Raw genomic sequence first — 24532 nt, 5'->3', positions numbered from 1 at the left:
CAGCGTACAAATGACACTGAAATCTGAAGGAGCTGATTAGTTTACCAAGAGATGAGGTATAGATTGAGAACAGCAGAGGATCCAAGACTGAGCCTTGCGGTACTCCAACTGATAGAGGTAGAGAATAAGAGGTAGAATCAGAGAAGTGAACACTGAAAGAGCGATTAGATAGGTAGGATGAGAACCAAGTAAGGGCTGTCCTAAAGACCTAGGGATTGTAGTGTTTGAAGACCTAGGGATTGTAGTGTTTGTATGAGAAGAGCGTTGTCAACAGTGTCAAAAGCAGCAGATATATCTAGAAGAATAAGTAGTGTGTAATGGCCTTTCGATCTAGCAGTGACTACATCATTCACTACTTTGGTCAGTGCCGTCTCTGTGGAGTATTGGGCGCGAAAGCCTGACTGAAGTGGGACCAATAATTTGTAGGAGTTAAGGAAGTGTGTAAGGCGAGTGTAGGCAAGTCTCTCAAGTAGCTTGGAGGGACATGATAGCTGAGAAATGGGACGGTAGTTAGAGAGTGTTTGGGTCAGAGTTGTGTTTTTTTAGAATGGGAGTAATCACTGCATTTTTAAACATAGAAGGAAAGATTCCAGTAGAGAGAAAGAGATTACAGATTTTAGTTAAGGTTGGGATAAACACAGGAGACAAAGTTTTACTGACTTGTGAGGGTATAGGATCAAGAGGAGAGGTAGGGGAGTAGGAGGATGAAAATAATGTTGATACTTCATCTTCACTTGTGGGATCAAATGAAGAGAAAGTGCCAGAGGGTTCAGGTAGGGAATTGAGCAGGTCACTGGCTAAGATAGAGCATACCATTTCATCTCAGATTTTTACCAATCTTATCCTTGAAGTAGGAAGTAAGTTCTTGTGCACTGATAGTAGCTACTGTGGGAGGTGAGGGAGGGTAAAGAAGTGGTTTAAATGTATTAAAAAGTCGCTTCGGGTTGGTGGCATGATAAGATATGAGAGATTGGAAATATGTTTGTTTGGCAGTGTCCAGGGCCTGACAATTGGAGTGGAAGGTGGTCTTATATGTGAGAAAGTCACTTGGATTCTGAGATTTACACGGGATCAGTACGAAATCCCACCAGACGGGATCCCGGCGGTCGGAATACCGACACCGGAATACCGACCGGCACAATCCCAACAGGGGGGTGAGCACAATGCAGCCCCTTGTGGGCTCACTGCGCTCGCCACGCTGCGGGCACGGTGCCTCTCTACGCTCAGCACACTAATTTATTCTCCCTCTATGGGTGTCGTGGATACCAACAGAGGGAGAATATGTCGGGATTGTGCCGGTTGGGATTCCGGTGTCGGTATTCCAACCGCCGGGATTCCGTCCTGTGGGATCTTGACCGCATCCCATTTACGCCACTGATGTTCTACTTTACGTGACAGTTTTTGTAGGTGTCTTGTTGATTTAGAGTGCCATGGTTGGCATCTAAGCCTACGTGGAGTGTGATGGGTAGCTGGAGCCACTTCATCAAGGGCACTCTCTAGGGTCTGGTGCAGGTGGGATACAGCAGTGTCAGGTGTGGTAAATGTAGAGATTGGTGAGAGGAGTTGTTGCAGAGAAGTGGAAAGTTGTTGAAAATTTATATTGTTAGTATTTCTGCGAGTTAGAGGAGGCTTGCTTGGTTTTAGTGTCGTAGAATTTAAAGTAATAGAAGAGATTGTGAAGGTGATCAGGTTGAGATCAGAGAGAGGGAAAGGAGTGTTAATGAATTCAGAAACTGAGCAGAGCCTGGTGAACACAAGATCAAGGCAGTGGCCCTCCTGGTGAGTAGAGGAGTTGGACCATTGGGTGAGGCCAAGAGAGGAGGTTAGACAGAGGAGTTTGGATGCATGAACAGATTGTGGACTGTCAAGAGCTATATTGAAATCGCTCATAATGATAGTGGAGATGTCAGGGGATAAGAATTGTGAGAGCAAGGCAGAAAAATCTTCTAGAAATTGTTGTTTGGGTTGCCCAGGAGGGCAATAGATAGCTGCAATAAGCAGAGAGAAGGGGGTGAAAATCCTGATAGAGTGAACTTCAAATGATGTGAACGTGAGTGATGGAACCTGAGGTAGAACAGTGTCTGTGAAAAACTGTGACAGTAAGATTCCAACCCTACCACCTTTAATATTATTAGGCCTGGATGTGTGTGTGAAGTGGAAACTACCGTGTGACAGTGCTACAGGGGAGGCCGTGTCTGATTGTGTGAGCCATGTTTCTGTTATAGCCAGCAGATTAAAGTTGTGAGATATGAAGAGGTCATGGATGGATGTTAATTTGTTGCAAACAGAGCGTGCATTCAATAAGGCACATTTTAGTGACTTGGAGGGGGATGGGAGACACGTGATATTTATGAGGTTAGATGGATTTCTATGTTGTTTTGAGATAGCTGAGTGTGAGAGGGAAAGGTGGTTGAGGCCTGGATTTGGTGATATGTCACCAGCTAATAAAAGCAGAAGAGTGAGATAAATATTGGTGGATGTTTGCAAGTGTTTATTATGGTGGCCAATTGTGGTTGTCAAAGTACTTGCAGAGAAGTATAAAGTTCATGAGTGGTTAGAAGAGGGGATTGGAGAATAGAAGCTGTAACGTGCACAGAGGGGTGAGTTTTAGGGTGAGTGTAGAATGTGTGAAATTTGGTGAGAATTCCATGAATTGAAATAAGAAACAGTAGTTTGATGAACATGCTGTGGTCGTTTGTGAGTTAATTTTATGTGAGTTAAGTCTATGTTATCTATGGTTATCTGCATTCAATGAATATTTTTATTGTTGTATCTTACATATATACTTTTTATGCAGCAAACCTTTACAATCTGTGGGTTTCCTAATGTAGCTGTCAGTGCTCAATTTGTGATCTTGTAGTGTATAACTGTTATCCAGCTGTTGTTTAAAACTGACTGCTGCATAACTGCTTTGTATACTAGTAGCTGTTACTATCCTGAATAAAGTTAGGTTTTATGATTATACTCTCTTTATTGGACTTATACATCTAATATCTGATATCTGTTATCCGATATTGACACAGAGAATAGCTAAACCAAAAATGATGATGGCCAATACATTTTAAGCAGACCAAAATGCAGTAGACAGTACTTAGGAACAAGTAATCAATAGGCTACTTACAAAAATCTACTAACTCTCCTCTTCAGTTCTCTCTGCAACCATTAACTCCTGCAACCGTTATTAACTAATACAAAGCAGTAGGTAACCTTATATAGTGCTGGTGAGGTAGACATTGTGGCTGTCTTCAGCAATTTCAAATCTAGCAATAAAAAAAAAGGTATTTTAAAAACTGCAACATTTCCTTACAGCTGCTAGCACTTTGGAGGGCATTTGCGGACATGAAACCGCCACATATTGCCATGCATTGCTGGCAATCTGAGTTTTAACTAGAGATGTGCGGCTGGCACTTTTCGTGTTTTGTGTTTTGGTTTTGGTTCTAATTCCATTTTCGTGTTTTGGTTTTGGCTTGGTTTTGCCAAAACCACCCTTTCGTGTTTTGGTTTTGGATCTGTATGATTTTTTTGGGGGGAAAACCATAAAAACAGCTAAAATCACAGAATTTGGGGGTAATTTTGCGCCTACAGTATTAATAACCTCAATAACAATCATTCCCACTCATTTCCAGTCTATTCTGAACACCTCACAAAATTGTTTTTAGGCCTAAAAGTTGCACCGAGGTGGCTGTATGACTAAGCTAAGCGACACAAGTGTGCGGCACAAACACCTGGCCCATCTAGGAGTGGCACTGCAGTTTCAGACAAGATGGCACTATTCAAAAACTAGTCCCCAAACAGCACATGATGCAAAGAAGAAAAAGAGGTGCAATGAGGTAGCTGGATGGCCAAGCTAAGCGACACAAGTGTGCGGCACAAACACCTGGCCCATCTAGGATTGGCACTGCAGTTACAGACAGGATGGCACACAAAAAACTAGTCTCCTAACAGCACATGATGCAAAGAAGTAAAAGAGGTGCAATGAGGTAGTTGGATGGCCAAGCTAAGTGACACAAGTGTGCATCACAAACACCTGGCCCATCTAGGAGTGGCACTGCAGTTGCAGACAGGATGGCACAAAAAAAACTAGTCCCCAAACAGCACATGATGCAAAGAAGAAAAATAGGTGCAATGAGGTAGCTGGATGGCCAAGCTAAGCGACACGAGTGTGCGGCACAAACACCTGGCCCATCTAGGAGTGGCACTGCAGTTACAGACAGGATGGCACTTAAAAAAACTAGTCCCCAAACAGCACATGATGCAAAGAAGAAAAAGAGGTGCAAGATGGAATTGTCCTTGGGCCCTCCCACCCACCCTTATGTTGTATAAACAGGACATGCACACTTTAACAAACCAATCATTTCAGCGACAGGGTCTGCCACATGACTGTGGCTGAAATGACTGGTTTGTTTGGGCCCCCACCAAAAAAGAAGCTATCAATCTCTCCTTGCACAAACTGGCTCTATAGAGGCAAGATGTCTACCTCATCATCATCCTGCAATTCCTAACCCCTTTCACCATGTACATCCTCCTCACTGAGTATTAATTCATCCCTACTGGAATCCACCATCACAGGTTCCTGTGTACTTTCTGGAGGCAATTGCTGGTAAAGGTCTTCCCGGAAAACTTTATCATTCATTTTGATGAACATCATCTTCTCCACATTTTGTGGAAGTAACCTCCTACTCCGATTGCTGACAAGGTTACCGGCTGCACTAAACGCTCTTTCCGAGTACACACTGGAGGGGGGGCTACTTAGGTAAATTAAAGCCAGTTTGTGCAAGGGCCTCCAAATTGCCTCTTTTTCCTGCCAGTATACGTACGGACTGTCTGACATGCCTACTTGGATGCTGTCACTCATATAATCCTCCACCATTCTTTCAATGGTGACAGAATCATATGCAGTGACAGTAGACATGTCAATAATTGTTGGCAGGTCCTTCAGTCTGGACCAGATGTCAGATTTCGCTCCTGACTTCCCTGCATTACCACCAGTGGGTGGGCTAGGAAATGTTATCCTTTTCCTTGCAGCCCCAGTGTTGGGAGAAATTGAAGGAGGAGCTGTTGATGGGTCATGTTCCGTTTGAGTTTATAATTTACTAACCAGCAGGTCTTTGCACCTCTGCACACTTGTGTCTGCTGGAAAGAGAGATACAACGTAGGCTTTAAACCTAGGATCGAGTACGGTGGCCAAAATGTAGTGCTCTGATTTCAACAGATTGACCACCCTTGAATCCTGGCAAAGCGAAAGAAGGGCTCCATCCACAAGTCCCACATACTTTGCGGAATCGCTCCATCTTAGCTCCTCCTTCAATTTCTCCAGCTGCTTCTGCAAAAGCCTGATGAGGGGAATGACCTGACTCAAGCTGGCAGTGTCTGAACTGACTTCACGTGTGGTAAGTTCGAAGGGTTGGAGAACCTTGCACCAGACGGAAATCATTCTCCACTGCGCTTGAGTCAGGTGCATTCCCCCTCCTTTGCCTATATCGTAGGTGGATGTATAGGCTTGAATGGCCTTTTGCTGCTCCTCCATCCTCTGAAGCATAGAGTGTTGAATTCCATCTCGTTACCACCTCTTGCTTCAGTTGAAGGTGGGGCAGGTTCAGGAGTGTTTGCTGGCGCTCCAGTCTTCGGCACGCAGTGGCAGAATGCCGAAAGTGGCCCACAATTTTTCAGGCCACCGACAGCATCTCCTGCACACCTCTCTCATTTTTCAAAAAATTCTGCACCATTAATTGTATGTGCAAAACATGGGACGTGCTGGAATTTGCCCAGTTGTAATGCATGCACAATATTGGTGGCGTTGTCCGATGTCACAAATCCCCAGGAGAGTCCAATTGGGGTAAGCCATTGTGCAATGATGTTCCTGAGTTTCCGTAAGAGGTTGTTAGCTGTATGCCTCTTATGGAAAGCAGTGATACATAGCGTAGCCTGCTTAGGAATGAGTTGGCGTTTGCAAGATGCTGCTACTGGTGCTACTGCGGGAGGCCATACATCTACCCAGTGGGCTGTTACAGTCATATGGTCCTTAGTCTGCCCTGTTCCACCTGTCCACATGTCCGTGGTTAAGTGGACACTGAATACAACCGCATTTTTTAGGACACTGGTGACTCTTTTTCTGACATCTGTGTACATTCTCGGTATCGCCTGCCTAGTGAAGTGGAACCAAGATGGTATTTGGTACCGGGGACACACTACCTCAAGCAATTCTCTAAGTCCCTGTGAACTAACGGCGGATACTGGACGCACATCTAACACCAACATAGTTGTCAAGACCTGAGTTATCCGCTTTGCAACAGGACTACTGCTGTCATATTTCATCTTCCTCACAAAGGACTGTTGAACAGTCAATTGCTTACTGGAAGTAGTACAAGTGGTCTTCTGACTTCCTCTCTGGGATGACGATCGACTCCCAGCAGCAACAACAGCAGCGGCAGCAACAACAGCAGGCGTACCACTCAAGGATCCTACGGAGGAATCCCGGTTAGGAGAGGACCCCTCAGTCTTGACAGTGACATGGCCTGCAGGACTACGGATGTTCCTGACTGAGGAGGAAGCTGACGTTGAGGGAGTTGGTGGTGTGGCTAGCAGGAGATTGGGTACAGAAGGAAGAAGGGATTTAGGTGTCAGTGGACTGCTTACGCTCTTACCCAAAGTTTCTGAACTTGACAGTGACTTCTGATGAATGCGCAGCAGGTGAGGTATAAGGGAGGATGTTCCTAAGTGGTTAACGTCCTTACCCCTACTTATTACAGATTGACAGAGGCAACAGATGGCTTGACACCTGTTGTCCGGATTTGTGGAGAAATAATTCCACACCAAAGATTTGGCTTTTTTGGTAGTTTGCCCAGGCATCACAATGGGCTTCTTCGTCCCAAGGACAACAGGTGTCTTCCCCAGTGCCTGACTTAAACAAACCACATCACCATCAGATTCCTCATCGTCAACTTCCTCCTCAGTGCCAGCAACACCCATATCCTCATCCTGGTGTACTTCAACAGTGACATCTTCAATTTGAATATCAGGAACTGGACTGTAGGTGCTCCTTCCAGCACTTGAAGGGGGCGCGCAAATGGTGGAAGGAGCCACCTCTTCCCGTCCAGTGTTGGGAAGGTCAGGCATCGCAACCGCAGACACACTGGGACTCTCCATGGGAATTTGTGATACCATCTCAGAGCGCACAGTTCTTTTCTGTTCTCTTTCCAGCTTAACTCTTTTAATTTTTCTAGCGGGAGGATGAGGGCTTCCATGTGAAGCTGAACCACTATCCGTGAACATAGGCCAGGGCCTCAGCCGTTCCTTGCCACTCCGTGTCGTAAATGGTACATTGGCAATTTTTTGTTTCTCCTCAGACAATTTAAATTTATTTTTTTTGTTCTTTTTACTGAACTTTGGCTTTTTGGATTTTACACGCCTACTATCACATTGGGCATCGGCCTTGGCAGACGACGTTGATGGCATTTCATCGTCTATGTCATGGCTAGTGGCAGCAGCTTCAGCACTAGGAGGAAGTGGTTCTTCTTGATCTTTCCCTATTTTATCCTCAAAATTTTTGTACTCCATTATTTTTCTGGAGTCATATGAGACAATATGCGTCACAGGAATGACTGGAATTACTGATGACACAGGACACTAACACTGGTCTGATGCAGCCCAACAGGTTGTTATAATTGTTATACTGCAGCAGTGGATATATATAGCAGCAGCGTATATCGTCACTGGAATTACTGATGACACAGGACACTAACACTGGTCTAATGCAGACAAACAAGTTGTTATAATTGTTATACTGCAGCAGTGGATATATAGCAGCAGCGTATATCGTCACTGGAATTACTGATGACACAGGACACTACAACTGGTCTGATGCAGCCCAACAGGTTGTTATAATTGTTATACTGCAGCAGTGGATATATATAGCAGCAGCGTATATCGTCACTGGAATTACTGATGACACAGGACACTAACACTGGTCTAATGCAGACAAACAAGTTGTTATAATTGTTATACTGCAGCAGTGGATATATAGCAGCAGCGTATATCGTCACAGGAATTACTGATGACACAGGACACTACAACTGGTCTGATGCAGCCCAACAGGTTGTTATAATTTTTTTACTGCAGCAGTGGATATATATAGCAGCAGCGTATATCGTCACTGGAATTACTGATGACACAGAACACTAACACTGGTCTGAGGCAGACAAACAGGTTGTTATAATTGTTATACTGCAGCAGTGGATATATAGCAGCAGCGTATATCGTCACTGGAATTACTGATGACAGGACACTACCACTGGTCTGATGCAGCCCAACAGGTTGTTATAATTGTTATACTGCAGCAGTGGATATATATAGCAGCAGCGTATATCGTCACTGGAATTACTGATGACACAGGACATTACCACTAGTCTGCACAACACAGCACCACTTTATACAGCTACACTGGATATATGGCAGCAGAGAACACCAACACTGTGAATGGCTGGACTGATACAGCACAATACACTGACTACACTGGACTGGTCTGCACAACACAGCACCACTTTACAGCTACACTGGATATATGGCAGCAGAGAACACCAACACTGTGACTGCCTGGACTGATGCAGCACAATACACTGAGTGACTACACTGGACTGGACTGAGCAGCACAACACTTGCCACCCCACTTTCCCGCCCCAACACACAGACACTGAACACTGAGGACATGTCCTCTATATACAATCTCTGAGACAGGAGTGAAAATGGCGGGGACACGCGGCTCCTTATATGGAATCCAAATCCCGCGAGAATCCGACAGCGGGATGATGACGTTTTGCTGCGTTCGGGTTTCCGAGTCAAGAGGGAAAATCCGAGCCTGACTCGGAGCCGGACTCAGAAGGCAAAGTTCGGTGGGGGTTCGGTTCTCTGAGAACAGTACCCTCTCATCTCTAGTTTTAACCCTCCAAACCATGAAATAATAAGGGGGGGGGGGGAGGAATAACAGTTACTTTGTGGCAGATTCAAAATGAATCCGCAATAATCTGATACATTTACACAAGGATTTCTAGAGTCTTACAAGTTTGAGCAGTGGCGTAACTAGGAATTTTTCTCCCCCAAGCCAATACATTCTCTGGCGCCCCCCCCCCCCCTCCTCCATAATTGGCACTAGTAAAGCAACGAATCTGCGCGTGCCGAAGGTGCGTGCTGCAAAAATGGGCGTGGCCTTGCTGAAATGGGCGTGGCTTTGCATAAAGGGGTGTGGTATTGCAGGAAAAGACAACCTTATACCCCAGTTTTGAAACCTGCACGCCCAGACATTGGCCACCACAGGAAAAAATAATAATCCTGATTCATGCCCCTTACATTATTTGTCATTTTTCCTCCTTATAGTAATGCCCAGTATACATTATGCCACATACTGCAATGGCCCTTAGACATTATGCCACACACAATAATGCCCATGACACAATATGCCACACACCATAATGCCCCCGACACATTATGTCACACACCGCAATGCCCGTTATACATTATGTTACACACTGCAATGCCCCTGATACATTATAGCACATACAATGCCTGTGACACATTATGACACACACCGCAATGTCCGTGATACATTATGCCACACACTGCAATGTCCGTGATACATTACGCCACAAACTGCAATGACCCTGAGATATTATACCACATATCACAATGCCTGTGATATAATATACCACACACACTGTAATGCCTGTGACACATACCACAATGCCTGTAATACCCTATGCCACACACCGCAATGCCTGTTATACATTATGCCACACACTGCAATACCCATGAGACATTATGCCACATACCACAATGCCCGTTATATAGTATACCACACACCGTAATGCCTGTGACACATTATGACACACACCGCAATGTCCGTGATACATTATGCCACACACCACAGTGCCCATTACACATTAAGTCCTACAGTAAGGCTTTTAAATTACCTGCTCGTTGCCAGGGGTTTAATGCTCTTTGTTCCATGCATGGTGCCAGGGGTTTTCATGCTCAGGGTGTCATGTTCGTTGCCAGGGGTTTCATGCGGTAGGTGTTATGCTTGTAACCAGGGGGTAATGCTTGTTGCTAGGCCTGTGATCCCAGTGCCACATATGCCCCTAGTGCCAGATATTCCCCACAGTACCAGATACACATATGCCCCCAGTGCCCCATATGCCCCCCCAGTGCCAGCTACACACATACCCCCAGTGCCAAATATGCCCCCCCAGTGCCAGGTACACATATACCCCCCAGTGTAAGATATGCCCCCCCCCCAGTGCCAGCTACACATATACCCCCAGTGCCAAATATGCCCCCCAGTGACAGGTACACATATACCCCCAGTGCCAAACATGCCCACCCAGTGCCAGGTACAGATATACCCCTAGTGCCAAACATGACCCCCCAGTGCCAGGTACACATGTACCTCCAGTGCCAAACATGCCCCCCCCAGTGACAGGTACAGATATATCCCCCCAGTGCCAGGTACACCCCCTGGGCTCCCCCGCTGCTGTGCGTTTTGGGAAGGACACGGAGGGCACAGCGCGCGCCTCTCCTGTGTGTCCCTCCTGGGTCTCCGGCGACAGCGGCGTGTCTGGCAAATGAAGTGCCGGTTCATGAGCCAATCAGAGCTCACGAACCGGCACTTCATTTAACAGACACGCCAATGCCGGCGGAGACCCAGAAGGGACACACAGGAGAGCCGCGCGCTGTGCCTTCCGTGTCCTTCCCAAAACAGCAGCAATCAGCGGCGGTGGCACCCCCACAGCCCCGTGCCTCCAAGTGACCACAGTGGTTGCGGACCCCTAGTTACGCCACTGAGTTTGATCATTGGCATAAACCATGGACAAATGTATTAATACTGTAGCCCTTTGTTGGGAACGAGGAAATCATATAACTGTGCACATTCATACTGCACACATTCATACACAAAATTCTCTGGGAGAAATATGTCCTCTGTCCTCGATCACACAATAGGAAGGTCACCGGGTTATAACTAGATATGAGCGAGTTTGGTTCTCAGAGAACCGATTCCCCCCCCCAGAACTTCACGTTCCAAGTCGGGAACCGAGTCCAGCTCGGGATTTCCTACCAGACTCAGAAACCAGAACAAGGCAAATCGTCATCATCCCACTGTCGGATTCTCGCGGGTTTTGGATTCCATATAAACAGCTGCGCGCCACCGCCATTTTCACTCTGGACTTGGAGAGTGAAGGAGACAGACCTCTGTCTCTCTCTGTGGTGGCATCGGGCGGGGTCAGTGTGTGCTCTCTAGGGGTGCTGTTCCTGTCACTGTGGTGTCCCTGTGATGTTAGGGGTGCTGTCCTGGCTCTCCCTAGTGTTTCATGTGCTGTTAGGGGTGCTGCAGCTGTACATGGGTTTGCTGTCACTGTGTTGTACAGGGGGCAGGGGCACTGTCCAGGGGCGGATCCAGGAGAAAATGACGGGGGGGGGGGGGGCACCTTGTGCACGCCGAAGGCGTGCGGTCCCATGAAGGTGCGTGTGGCCTCACAACAGGGGCATGACCTAGCAACTAGGGTCATGGCCTCAAAGGGAACGTCGTATTCGTAAGACTGGAAGAGGGTGACACTTTGGAGAGGCAGCAGGAGACAGGAGAGAGAGGGTGATGGGTTTATAGTGACACAGGGGAGTGGCAGTGGATGAAGGAGACATAGTGGGAGATGGAGAGGCAGTGGGTGACAGAGAGAGGGTGACAGTGACAGGCAGAGTGGGTAACACTGGGGAAAGGGTGAAGAGGAAAAAGTGGGTGATGCCAGGGAGAGGTGGCGGGTAACAAGGAGAGGGGGTCAGTGAGAGGCAGTGGGTACGTAAAGTCTCTGTAGGTGTAGGAGGGAGTAGTGAGATATTTGTAGTGAGGTTTACAGAGGCATGAAGGGAAAGATTCACTGGGGAAACAGACATTATACCACATGGTATGAGCCGAAATTCACATTATAGCACATAGTATGAGCTGAAATTCACATTATACCACACGGTATGAGCTGAAATTCACATTATAGCACACGGAATGAGCCAAAATTCACATTATAGCACACGGTATGAGCCGAAATTCACATTATAGCACACGGTATGAGCCAAAATTCACATTATGCCACAAGGTATGCATACACATATACTGTTTTTCCTTGGTACAAACAGTAAATGTTTCCAAGCAACATATACTGTTTATACCTAAAGACAAACTGACCTCCTCTGGGAGCTTCAGATGGCGGCAATGGGGAGGCAGGGAGCGGGCCACCCACTCAGACTCTGCTCCATGCTCCACGCGGTAGTGGCGACTGGCGAGCGTCTTACCCCAGCAGGGCCGGATTAAGGTTTGAGGGGGCCCCTGGACAACAAACTTGTAGGGTCCCCTATTAACATAATTGTGTTACAAAAAAGTGTGTGTGTGTGTGTGTGTATATATATATATATATATATACACACACACACATACAGTATATATATTTGCAGACATATGTTTCTCTAGTTAGACACACCGCTGTGACTCTACTCTGTGGAAATATATACCAGTAAAGAGAAACCAACTCCTGGTGCCCAGGTATGCCCACCTGGCATCTTACATGAATTAGGGGCAACGCCACCCGCACAGACATCAGAAGCAGGTCCCCGTCGAACTTCCAGGTGGAAATAGCGCCCCCCACCCACTGAGAGCGAGCCACAACGCGTACGCTGCAGGCAGCAGTGATACAGCGCTGCCGGCTCTATCGTGGCCAGGGCACCCTCTGCGACTCCGAGTGGAGGAGAGAAGGGGAAAGCCTATCCTCTCCTCCGAGTCTTCCGGCTGTACGCAGCGCACTGTAATGAGTCAGTATGACTCATTAGTACTGCTGCCGCCGTAACGAGACCCTTCATCGCGGCGCGCGCCGTCTGCGTCTGCGCTTCTGTTTTAAAGGCACTTCTGTGTGTTTTTTATTTTTTTAAGTACCAGACATGACAGGGGGGGGGGGCACGGGCCCGTGTGCCCCCCCCCTGGATCCGCCACTGCCACTGTCCTTCTGTATGCAGTGAAAATACAAGGGTGCTGGCCCTGTCTTGTATGCTGTAAAAATTCAGGGGTGCAGTGAAAATAAATGTAAACTGGCCCCCTCTTGTATGCAGTAAAAATTCAGGGGTGTTGTTGTTAAAATAAATGTACACTGGCCCTGTCCTGTATGCTGTAAAAATTCAGGGGTGCTGTTGTTAAAATAAATGTACACTGGCCCTGTCTTGTATGATGTAAAAATTCAGGGGTGCTGTTGTTAAAATAAAAGTATACTGGTCCTGTATTCTGTAAAAAAAACAGGGGTGCTGTTGTTAAAATAAAAGTACACAGGTCCAAATACAGGGGTGTTGTTGTTAAAATAAAAGTACACTGGCCTTGTCTTGTATGCTGTAAAAATACAGGGGTGCTGTTATTAAAATAAAAGTACACTGGCCTTTCTTGTAAAAATAGAGGGGTGCTGTTGTTAAAATAAAGGTACACTGGCCCTGTGCTGTATGCTGTAAAATGACAGGGGTGCTGTGAAAATAAAGGGGCACTGTTCTGTGTGCTGTAATAATAAAGGGGTTCTGTCCTGTGAAATGGAGAACAAACATTTGGAGGAAAAAATAGTGGAAGATCAGGAACCACTTCCAGTTCCTAGTACTGGTGCTGAAGCTGCTGCTGCCACTAGTCATGACATTGACAATGCAATTCCATCAACTTCGTCTGCTAAGGCCGATGCCCAATGTCATAGAGGGCATGTAAAATCCAAGAAGAAAAATTAATAACCAAAAAAATAAATAATTATCTAATAAGAAATTTAAAATTGACAATATGCCATTCACGACGTGAAGTGGCAAGGGAAGGCCAAGGCCTATGTCATTGACTGGTGGTTCAGCTTCTCATGAAGATGGAAGCCCTCCTCCCTCTCAAAAGATAAAAAAAAATTAAGCTTGTTAAAGCACAGGAAAAACCAACTGTGTGTTCAGAGATATCGCAAATCCCCAAGTGTGTCCATAGTTGCGATGTCTAGGTTTGACCTTCCCAAGACTGTATGGAAAGAGGAGGCTCATACCACCATTTGCACGCCCCCTGCAAGTGCTGGGAGTAGCACCGCCAGTCCACTTGCTTATATTGAGATTGAGGATGTCACTGTAGAAGTACACAAGGATGAGGAGGATATTGGTGTAGCTAGCGCTGAAGAGAAAGTTGATGATGAGGATTCTGATGGTGAAGTGGTTTGTTTGAATAAGGCACCAGTGGAGACAGTTGTTGGCCATGGGATTAAAAAGCCCATTGTCATGCATGGGCAAAAAACCAAAAAATCCATCTCTTCGGTGTGGAATTATTTCTCTGTGAGTATGAGGATGTAAACACTAAAGGAGGTAAGTACTCAGAGGATGAGGATGACATCTTGCCTCTGTAGAGCCAATTTGTACAATGAGAGATTAATTGCTTCTTTTTCGGTGGGGGCCCAAACAAACCAATAATTTCAGCCACAGTCGCTGAAATGATTGGTTTGTTAAAGTGTGCATGTCCTGTTTATACAACATAAGGGTGGGAGGGCACAAGGACAATTTAATCTTGCACGTCTTTTCTTTGTACATCATTCCAGGGGTGCTGCCCTATATGGGGTGCTGCCCCTCTGCCCTATCAGTCCAAGGGCTCTGCCCAACTGCTATTTAAGCCCAGGGGTGCTGTTGCCTGTCTGCTGTATAATTCTTTAGGGGTGCTGCTGTACTTGATCCTAGGTTTAAATGATAGCCTAGAGCAGAATAGGAAACAAGCTTCAACATCACAAACAGATTTGTGAAAGCATATAGCCGCAAAGGTGGAAATGGAAATTGCAATTTTGATGAAGTGTTTTCCAATGAGACCACATTTGTGGCCAAAGTTAGTCAGACTCAGAAGAGACAGAATCATAATCCAGCACAACTGCCAGAGAGGTAAAAGAGAGATTTTCTGCAAAGCATTAGAGAGAGGTTCTTCTCAATTATTTCATGTTAGGGACTCACTCAAATGAATGGCTCCAATTAGTCAATCTTAATTTAGATTTATTATTAATGTTCCACATTTTGGGATTATTTATTTACAAACTGCGCATTTGTTATACTGGGTTCTTTCCCTAAGGGCTGCATGGGGTTATCGCAAGACCTTGCGGTGTTAGAAGAACAGAGTTTCAGTGATCTTGCATTCCATCAGCTTTCCATTGCACTGTAGCACCAAATGGGCCAGGAGCTCCTGTGCAGGGCCGGTTCAAGGGCGCTCTGCGCCCCGGGCAGGAAAAGGGGCATGTCCTAATACAGGGGGCATGGTCAGTTACGCCCCCTGTACATTGCTAGCGCCGCTTGAATGCTGAGCGGTGCACGATGACGTCATCGCGCACCGCACAGCATAAGGTCCTCTCCACGAAGGGAAACTAGACGCTATGTGTCTAGTTCCCTTCGTGGAGAGGACCTTTGCTGTGCGGTGCGCGATGACGTCATCGCGCACCGCTCAGCAAAGTTACTCTCCACGAAGGGAAACTAGACGCATAGCGTCTAGTTCCCTTCACAGGAGGCGGACGGGGACGGCAGCGGGCAGCGGAGGCGGACGGGGGACACAGCGGGCAGCAGTGGCGGATCTTGCCACGGTGCGGCGCCCTCCGGATGGCGCCAGCGCCCTCCGGAAGGCGGCGCCCCGGGCAAAAGTCCTGCTTTCCCGTGGCAAGATCCGCTACTGCTCCTGTGAGGCACAAACAGTTACTGAATAAGGCCCAGTATGGAGTCTCATGGTTGCTTACAGCCAGGAAGTTAGTATAGGTGAAGGTAAATGTGAAAATAAGGACTAAAAAAACTCCCTATATGGTGTATGTGGCAAACCATGAAGTGTAAAATAGAAAGGAATATGAGTGCACACTCAGATTAAAATAGTATACACAGATCCAATAATGGGGGTAATTCCAAGTTGATCGCAGCAGGAAAATTTTTAGCAGTTGGGCAAAACCATGTTCACTGCAGGCGAGGCAGATGTAACATGTGCAGAGAGAGATAGATTTGGGTGTGGTGAGTTCAATCTGTATTCTAAATTGCAGTGTAAAAATAAAGCAGACAGTATTTACCCTGCACTTAAACAAAATAACCCACCCAAATCTAACTCTCTCTGCAAATGTTATATCTGCCCCCCCTGCAGTGCACATGGTTTTGCCCAACTGCTAAAAATTTTCCTGCTGCGATCAACTTGGAATTACCCCCAATATACGCAGATCCAATTACAAGTCAAGGCTGAGACCTCCTTTTGAGATAGCCACTGCTAACACACTGATTAAAAGTAATCCATATGAAGACAAAAACACCTGGAATGAAGTAACAAAAAACTACTGCAGCATTCCATTAAAATGTCTACGTATTTTGGTTATTTCAAATGACCAAAGCATATATTTAATTTCCATATTAACAAGATTTGTCCATCATGCAAAATAACAGGTGCAAATTCTGTCCTTAGTTTCTTCACACTAGATAGAACATAATTAGTGCAAACCATCTGAGAAATGTAAGTCTACCTCGAAAAAGAGATCAATGACTTCCTTTCATGAGAATATTGAAGGACAAAGTATTCCCTCTTGCAATCTCCTTGATATTCAGAGAAGCAGATTGCTCCCAACTAATTCTTTTTGAATATAAACTTAAATCTAAATATATAAAAACAAGTTAAACATTGTTCTATTTAATGTCATTAACTCTTCTCTTCTAACTAAGCCTAGTAAGTGGATTGAAAATATATATATATATATTTAAACAGAAACCAACATAATACATGGGTTTCTCCTTTAGCCTCTGAACATTGAAAATTACAAGTGGATAAACTAAAATGAGGTATGAGATCTTGTATATCATAGAATTGATTGCATATACTGATATACCAAACTTATCATATCCTAACCTTTAATAGCTCTGCCACTTTTCCTGCTGTGCAACAAAACTTGATTATTACTATTGTGGCAGGGAAAGCATAGTTCCACATAGCGTTAATGTGGGACATCAGGATTTCCCAGGTTTAGCAGAGCAGCAGCAGCAGGACTGAAGGGTCCAGTACAGGTTTTTACTCAATTAGTTTTCAGCATAAAAGCTTGGCTAATTAATTAACAGAACCTGTAATCTGCCTCTAAAGGGCCCTACACACTGGCAGATAACACTGCACGATATGAACGTTCTCGTTCATTAATGAACGGGAACTCGTTCATATCGTGCAGTGTGTAGGCACCAACGATGAACGATGTGCGGCCCCGCGCTCGTTCATCGTTGGTGCCCCGTCGCTTATGCATGCAGGCCAATATGGACGATATTGTCCATATTAGCATGCATTGCTATGGCACCGGGTGACGGGGGGAGTGAAGAGACTTCACTCACCCCTTCACCTCCCCATCGCCACCGGGTCGCTCGTCAGCCATATCCGCCGTCGGGCAGCTTGGCGGCGGATCGCCGAATGTGTAGGGCCCTTTAGTATGTGCTCAGTGAACAGACATTGCTCCTTATGGCAGTTCGTGCCCAGGCGATAGATAGGAGAATGGGGTTACGTTAGGAGCCATTTGGAATATGCACTGTGTGATTACCAGTACCTGGAATGTTATACTGCTGTTGTGAGAACTACCTGTAAACATGACCTGCAAAAACCTGCATGTAAGCTGTATCCTGCTAGAGGTGAAATAAAGAGTGTTGGATTTTACTCTGTGTATGTGATTTCTGTCACACTATATTTTTACCCATATAAAATGAAAATTATGACAGCATTCAACAAGAGACAACTCATTCAGAAACTTGGTAGCAAAATGTACAATCCCCATCAGCCATGTCACACTGTGTCCCATAATCTCACAGTGATAAGAGCTGCAATGGTAAGGAATAATGTGGCCCATGACGGGGGTAGATGAGGCAAAATGATATGCTGCAGACATGTACGATATAACATAGAGCCTGATAAGCAATGTGAGAATAGGTAGCTACAGTACTGCAAATAAAGATATGTGGTAGCATATAAAGCTACAGTATATGGATGATATGTGCTGGGGGGCCAAGAGGGGGATACTAATTACCCGGGCCTGGGCTTCTTGAAGGGGCGCGGGCAGGGGCCCAGACCAGCTGCTGAAGGGTACAAATGTGATCCTGTGCAGTGCACAGCAACGTTTTTTCCGTGTTTTTTCTCCCCCCATGCCTCCTGGATTTGTTTGTGGCAGCAGAGTTAACCCCACAATGTAGACACTGTCTGTAGACTGACACTTGCCCTTTGGCGAGCTGTCAATCAGACTCTAGCTCCCAGTAAGAAGATCTATTAATAGTATTTGAAAGTTTGGCAATGCCTGTATACTTACAATGGGCTATGGATGTGGTGCTGCGCTATGATGTCCCAGCCTAGTACCACACCCTCAAGGAGAGAAGATGCAGCCATATCCACACTTAACGTTTGTTAAGAATCAGGTTTGTGTGTGAGGTAGCACAGAGGAGAGCAGGGCGCAGAGCACCGAGAACTTGCACACTAGCCCTAACGGTGCCAGCAGCCATCGTATACCCTGCTGATGCTGGTACTGATACATGGGTATGTGCATTTATATGTACACAGCTTTAATAAAAATATTCAAGCACACAAAAATGAGACATAATAGCGGCAGTTCCAATTTCCCTTTATTCCCTTGATCAATGCAACAAAAATGAGATTATGAAGAGCAGTACTTTAGTACAAGAATCAAAGTAAACATTTAGGAAGAGGGTGGACATACAGATGCAATATCAATTAAGTTTAATTTATTATGTTTGTTTCTAAAGCATCAACCTATTACTCAGTGCTGCTTTATAGTAAGCTCCATTAAAGAAATAAACAAACTATGGTAATGGGATATTAAATCAATAAAAGATTGCTGCATTTACGCATTTAAAATCAATGTATTATGGCAGTTTTTGTAATATATTTGGTAATCAACATTAAATTATTTTTTTGAGCAGACAATAGACAATGCAGGCCTATAAGGTGTGCCCTACTAAGATTTCAAGTCTAAAACAGATATGGTTTTCTTTACCATATAAGCCCAGGGAATTAAAAGCTTAAAAGTGAGTATGTGTATCCATTCTAAAGCTTAGAGCAGTGGTAGTGGTGGTGGTGAGGTGACACAGAACCAGGCGTTTGGGTGCTACCCAGCCTGCCATAGCCCTGTACACTACAACATTCCTCCCCTGTAGAGAGACAACTAATATTTTACAATCATAACTTCAGTCTACTGTAGTTGCGTAAACACAGTAAGCTGCACAGATGGACTTTATATAAAGCTACATTTTATAAAAGGGGTTGGGGCTGCGAGACCGGCGGTCGGGATCCTGGAAGTCAGCATACTGACCCTGGGATCCCGACCACAGAATACCGGCCGGTGGGGGTGAGCGCAACAGAGCCCCTTGTGGGCTCACTGCACTTGCCACCAGTGGGCTCGTGGCTTTCTGTGCTCGCCACAGGTTCTATTCCCACTCAATGGGAATAGTCCCCGTTAGTCGGCATGCCGACAGTTGGGCATTTGATCGCTCGGGTTCCCGGCGTTGGCATGGTGACCACCGAGATCCTGAGCCAGCAGTCACATGACCGCATTCCGTCTGAAGTGAAGCAATCAGCTTTCTCTGTGGTTGGCATAACCCTGTTTAGTTGGACTTTATTATGCGGTGTTCACATTCACTAGCGGGCAGATTTATTAATTTTTGTTTACTAAATTAATGTGAAAAAGGGAGTTTTCAGACCCCTTTCACATTATTTTAGTATCACTTGAATGTATTAAAGGGCTTTTGGAGCAATTTTCGTGAAAAACTGCTCCAAACCCTTTCATTCACTTTTTAAAGGAAAATGTGATCTGGACGAATTTACTAAAAAAAATAAAAAAAAAATAAATAAACAAAACCACAGTACTCTGAGAGATAAGGATTCCCACAGAGTGACTGAAACATGGGGCCTGATGTAATGCCAGAGTTTTTATTAAAGGGGCAATCACTAACAAGGCATGGTTTTGCCTTGTAAGTGATTGTCCCTTAAAAAAAAACATCCTGCACGGCCGCCAAACTCGTGTGGCATTACATACCGCCCGTGGTTTCATATTTCCATCTTGGCTAGTGAGATCAGGACGTGGAGCTGCAAAACACACTGGTGGACGGAGCTTCTGATTGAATGCAGCCGTAAGCACACAGCGTGCGGGAAACCTAGGACAGCTGCAGCAGCTGCTGCATAGTACAGACTCTCCAGCTGTGAAAAGAGAGCTCCTTCAGGTGGACTTCAACCAATCTTCTGTCTCCCGCAGTGAAGAGTAGGTTATATGTTGATTAGTGATGTGCACCGGACATTTTTCGGGTTTTGGTTTTGGATACGGTTCCACGGCCGTGTTTTGGATTCAGACGCGTTTTGGCAAAACCTCCCTGAAAATTTTTTGTCGGATTCGGTTGTGTTTTGGATTCGGGTGTTTTTTTACAAAAAACCCTCAAAAACAGCTTAAATCATAGAATTTGGTGGTCATTTTGATCCCATAGTATTATTAACCTCAATAACCATAATTTCCACTCATTTCCAGTCTATTCTGAACACCTCACACCTCACAATATTATTTTTAGTACTAAAATTTGCACCGAGGTCGCTGGATGACTAAGCTAAGCGACCCAAGTGGTCGACACAAACATCTGGCCCATCTAGGAGTGGCACTGCAGTGTCAGACAGGATGGCAGATTAAAAAAATAGTCCCCAAACAGCATGTGATGCAAAGAAAAAAAGAGGCACAATGAGGTAGCTGTGTGACTAAGCTAAGCGACCCAAGTGGCCGACACAAACACCTGGCCCATCTAGGAGTGGCACTGCAGTGTCAGACAGGATGGCAGATTAAAAAAATAGTCTCCAAACAGCACATGATGCAAAGAAAAAAAGAGGCTCAATGAGGTAGCTGTGTGACTAAGCTAAGCGACCCAAGTGGCCGACAAAAACACCTGGCCCATCTAGGAGTGGCACTGCAGTGTCAGACAGGATGGCAGATTAAAAAAAAGTCCCCAAACAACACATGATGCAAAGAAAAAAAGAGGCGCAATGAGGTAGCTGTGTGACTAAAAAAATAGTCCCCAAACAGCACATGATGCAAAGAAAAAAAGAGGCTCAATGAGGTAGCTGTGTGACTAAGCTAAGCGACCCAAGTGGCTGACAAAAACACCTGGCCCATCTAGGAGTGGCACTGCAGTGTCAGACAGGATGGCACTTCAAAAAATAGTCCCCAAACAGCACATGATGCAAAGAAAAATGAAGAAAAGAGAGGTGCAAGATGGAATTTTCCTTGCAGAGGCGTAACTAGGGTTTTTGGAGCCCAGGGCAAGATGGAAAATGGCGCCCCCCCCCCCCCTTAAAAAAAAACTAAAAGAAGCATGTGCGCGCGCCGAAAAATGGGCGTGGCCACACAATAGAAGGGGTGTGGTTACGCTCCAGAAGGGGTGTGGCCACTGAAAATGGCCCACAGTGCCAGTTACATTGCCCCACGGTGCCGGATACATGCCCCACGGTGCCGGATACATGCCCCACGGTGCCAGATACATGCCCCACGGTGCCAGATACATGCCCCACTCAGTGCCAGTTACATTGCCCCACAGTGCCAGTTACATTGCCCCACTCAGTGCCAGTTACATTGCCCCACTCACTGCCAGTTACATTGCCCCACTCAGTGCCAGTTACATTGCCCCACTCAGTGCCGGATACAATGCCCCACTCAGTGCCGGATACAATGCCCCACTCAGTGCCGGATACAATGCCCCACTCAGTGTCGGATACAATGCCCCACTCAGTGCCGGATACAATGCCCCACTCAGTGTCGGATACAATGCCCCACTCAGTGTCGGATACAATGCCCCACTCAGTGCCGGATACAATGCCCCACTCAGTGCCGGATACATTGCCCCACAGTGCCAGATACATTGCCCCACTCAGTGCCAGTTACATTGCCCCACAGTGCCAGTTACATGCCCCACAGTGCCAGATACATGCCCCACAGTGCCAGATACATGTCCCACAGTGCCAGTTACAGTGCCCCACAGTGCCGGATACATGTCCCACAGTGCCAGTTACAGTGCCCCACAGTGCCGGATACATGCCCCACAGTGCCAGTTACATTGCCCCACGGTGCCGGATACATGCCTCACGGTGCCGGATACATGCCCCACGGTGCCAGATACATGCCCCACGGTGCCAGATACATGCCCCACTCAGTGCCAGTTACATTGCCCCACAGTGCCAGTTACATTGCCCCACTCAGTGCCAGTTACATTGCCCCACTCACTGCCAGTTACTTTGCCCCACTCAGTGCCAGTTACATTGCCCCACTCAGTGCCGGATACAATGCCCCACTCAGTGCCGGATACAATGCCCCACTCAGTGCCGGATACAATGCCCCACTCAGTGTCGGATACAATGCCCCACTCAGTGCCGGATACAATGCCCCACTCAGTGTCGGATACAATGCCCCACTCAGTGTCGGATACAATGCCCCACTCAGTGCCGGATACAATGCCCCACTCAGTGCCGGATACATTGCCCCACAGTGCCGGATACATTGCCCCACTCAGTGCCAGTTACATTGCCCCACAGTGCCAGTTACATGCCCCACAGTGCCAGATACATGCCCCACAGTGCCAGATACATGTCCCACAGTGCCAGTTACAGTGCCCCACAGTGCCGGATACATGTCCCACAGTGCCAGTTACAGTGCCCCACAGTGCCGGATACATGCCCCACAGTGCCAGATACATGTCCCACAGTGCCAGGTACATGCCCCACAGTGCCAGATACATGCCCCACAGTGCCAGATACATGTCCCACAGTGCCAGTTACATGCCCCACAGTGCCAGTTACATTGCCCCACAGTGCCGGATACAATGCCCCACAGTGCCAGTTACATGCCCCACAGTGCCGGATACAGTGCCCCACAGTGCTGGATACAATGCCCCACAGTGCCAGTTACATGCCCCACAGTGCCAGTTACATTGCCCCACAGTGCTGGATACATGCCCCACAGTGCCAGTTACAGTGCCCCACAGTGCTGGATACAATGCCCCACAGTGCCAGCCCCCTCCCCGTGCCGCCGCCGGACCCCCGTCACTCACCTGTGAGGGGAGGAGAGCGCAGCGCCTCTCCTTTCCCTCGCCGCTCCAGGTCTCCGGACGCCGGCGGCTGTCTGGAGCCAGTTCTCTAGCCAATCAGAGCTCGCGGACCGGCAGCCAATCAGGAGCCGGTCCGCAAGCCCTGATTGGCTAGCGCCGGAGACCGGACACGGCAGCTCAGCTGGCAGCGCTGCTAGTGCTCCCAGCGGCGGTGAGGGGAGGGAGAGACGCTGCGCTTTCTCCTCCCCTCACATTTAGGGTTAACGGGGCGAGTGGGGCATGATGCCCTGGACGCCGGCGGCGCCCCCCTCTCCTGGGCCTGCCAGGGCGCCCAGGGCACGTGCCCCACTCGCCCTACCATAGATACGCCTCTGTGTCCTTGGGCCCTCCCACCCACCCTTATGTTGTATAAACAGGACATGCACACTTTAACAAACCCATCATTTCAGCAACAGGGTCTGCCACACGATGGATGGATAGTATAGATGGATGAGATGGGTGTGTAGTATACTTGACGACACAGAGGTAGGTAGAGCAGTGGCCTACTGTACCGTACTGCTATATATTATATACTGGTGGTCAGCAAAATTATGCAGTGTCCTCCTACTATATATACACCGCACCACTTAAATGCACCACAGGGATGGATGGATAGTATACTGGATGACACAGAGGTAGGTAGAGCAGTGGCCTACTGTACCGTACTGCTATATATTATATACTGGTGGTCAGCAAAATTATGTACTGTCCTCCTACTATATATACACCGTACCACTTAAATGGACCACAGGGATGGATGGATAGTATACTTGACGACACAGAGGTAGGTAGAGCAGTGGACTACTGTACCGTACTGCTATATATTATATACTGGCGGTCAGCAAAATTATGCACTGCCCTCCTACTATATATACACCGCACCACTTAAATGCACCACAGGGATGGATGGATAGTATACTTGACGACACAGAGGTAGGTAGAGCAGTGGCCTACTGTACCGTACTGCTATATATTATATACTAGTGGTCAGCAAAATTATGCACTGTCCTCCTACTATATATACACCGCACCACTTAAATGCACCACAGGGATGGATGGATAGTATACTTGACGACACAGAGGTAGGTAGAGCAGTGGACTACTGTACCGTACTGCTATATATTATATACTGGTGGTCAGCAAAATTATGCACTGTCCTCCTACTATATATACACCGCACAACAACTAAAATGCACCACAGGGATGGATGGATAGTATACTTGACGACACAGAGGTAGGTAGAGCAGTGGCCTACTGTACCGTGCTGCTATATATTATATACTGGTGGTCAGCAAAATTATGCACTGTCCTCCTACTATATATACACCGCACCACTTAAATGCTCCACAGGAATGGATGGATAGTATAC

Source organism: Pseudophryne corroboree, chromosome 8 (genome assembly GCF_028390025.1).
Source record: "Pseudophryne corroboree isolate aPseCor3 chromosome 8, aPseCor3.hap2, whole genome shotgun sequence".
Lineage (NCBI taxonomy): Eukaryota > Metazoa > Chordata > Amphibia > Anura > Myobatrachidae > Pseudophryne > Pseudophryne corroboree.
This window is presented reverse-complemented; position numbering follows the sequence as displayed.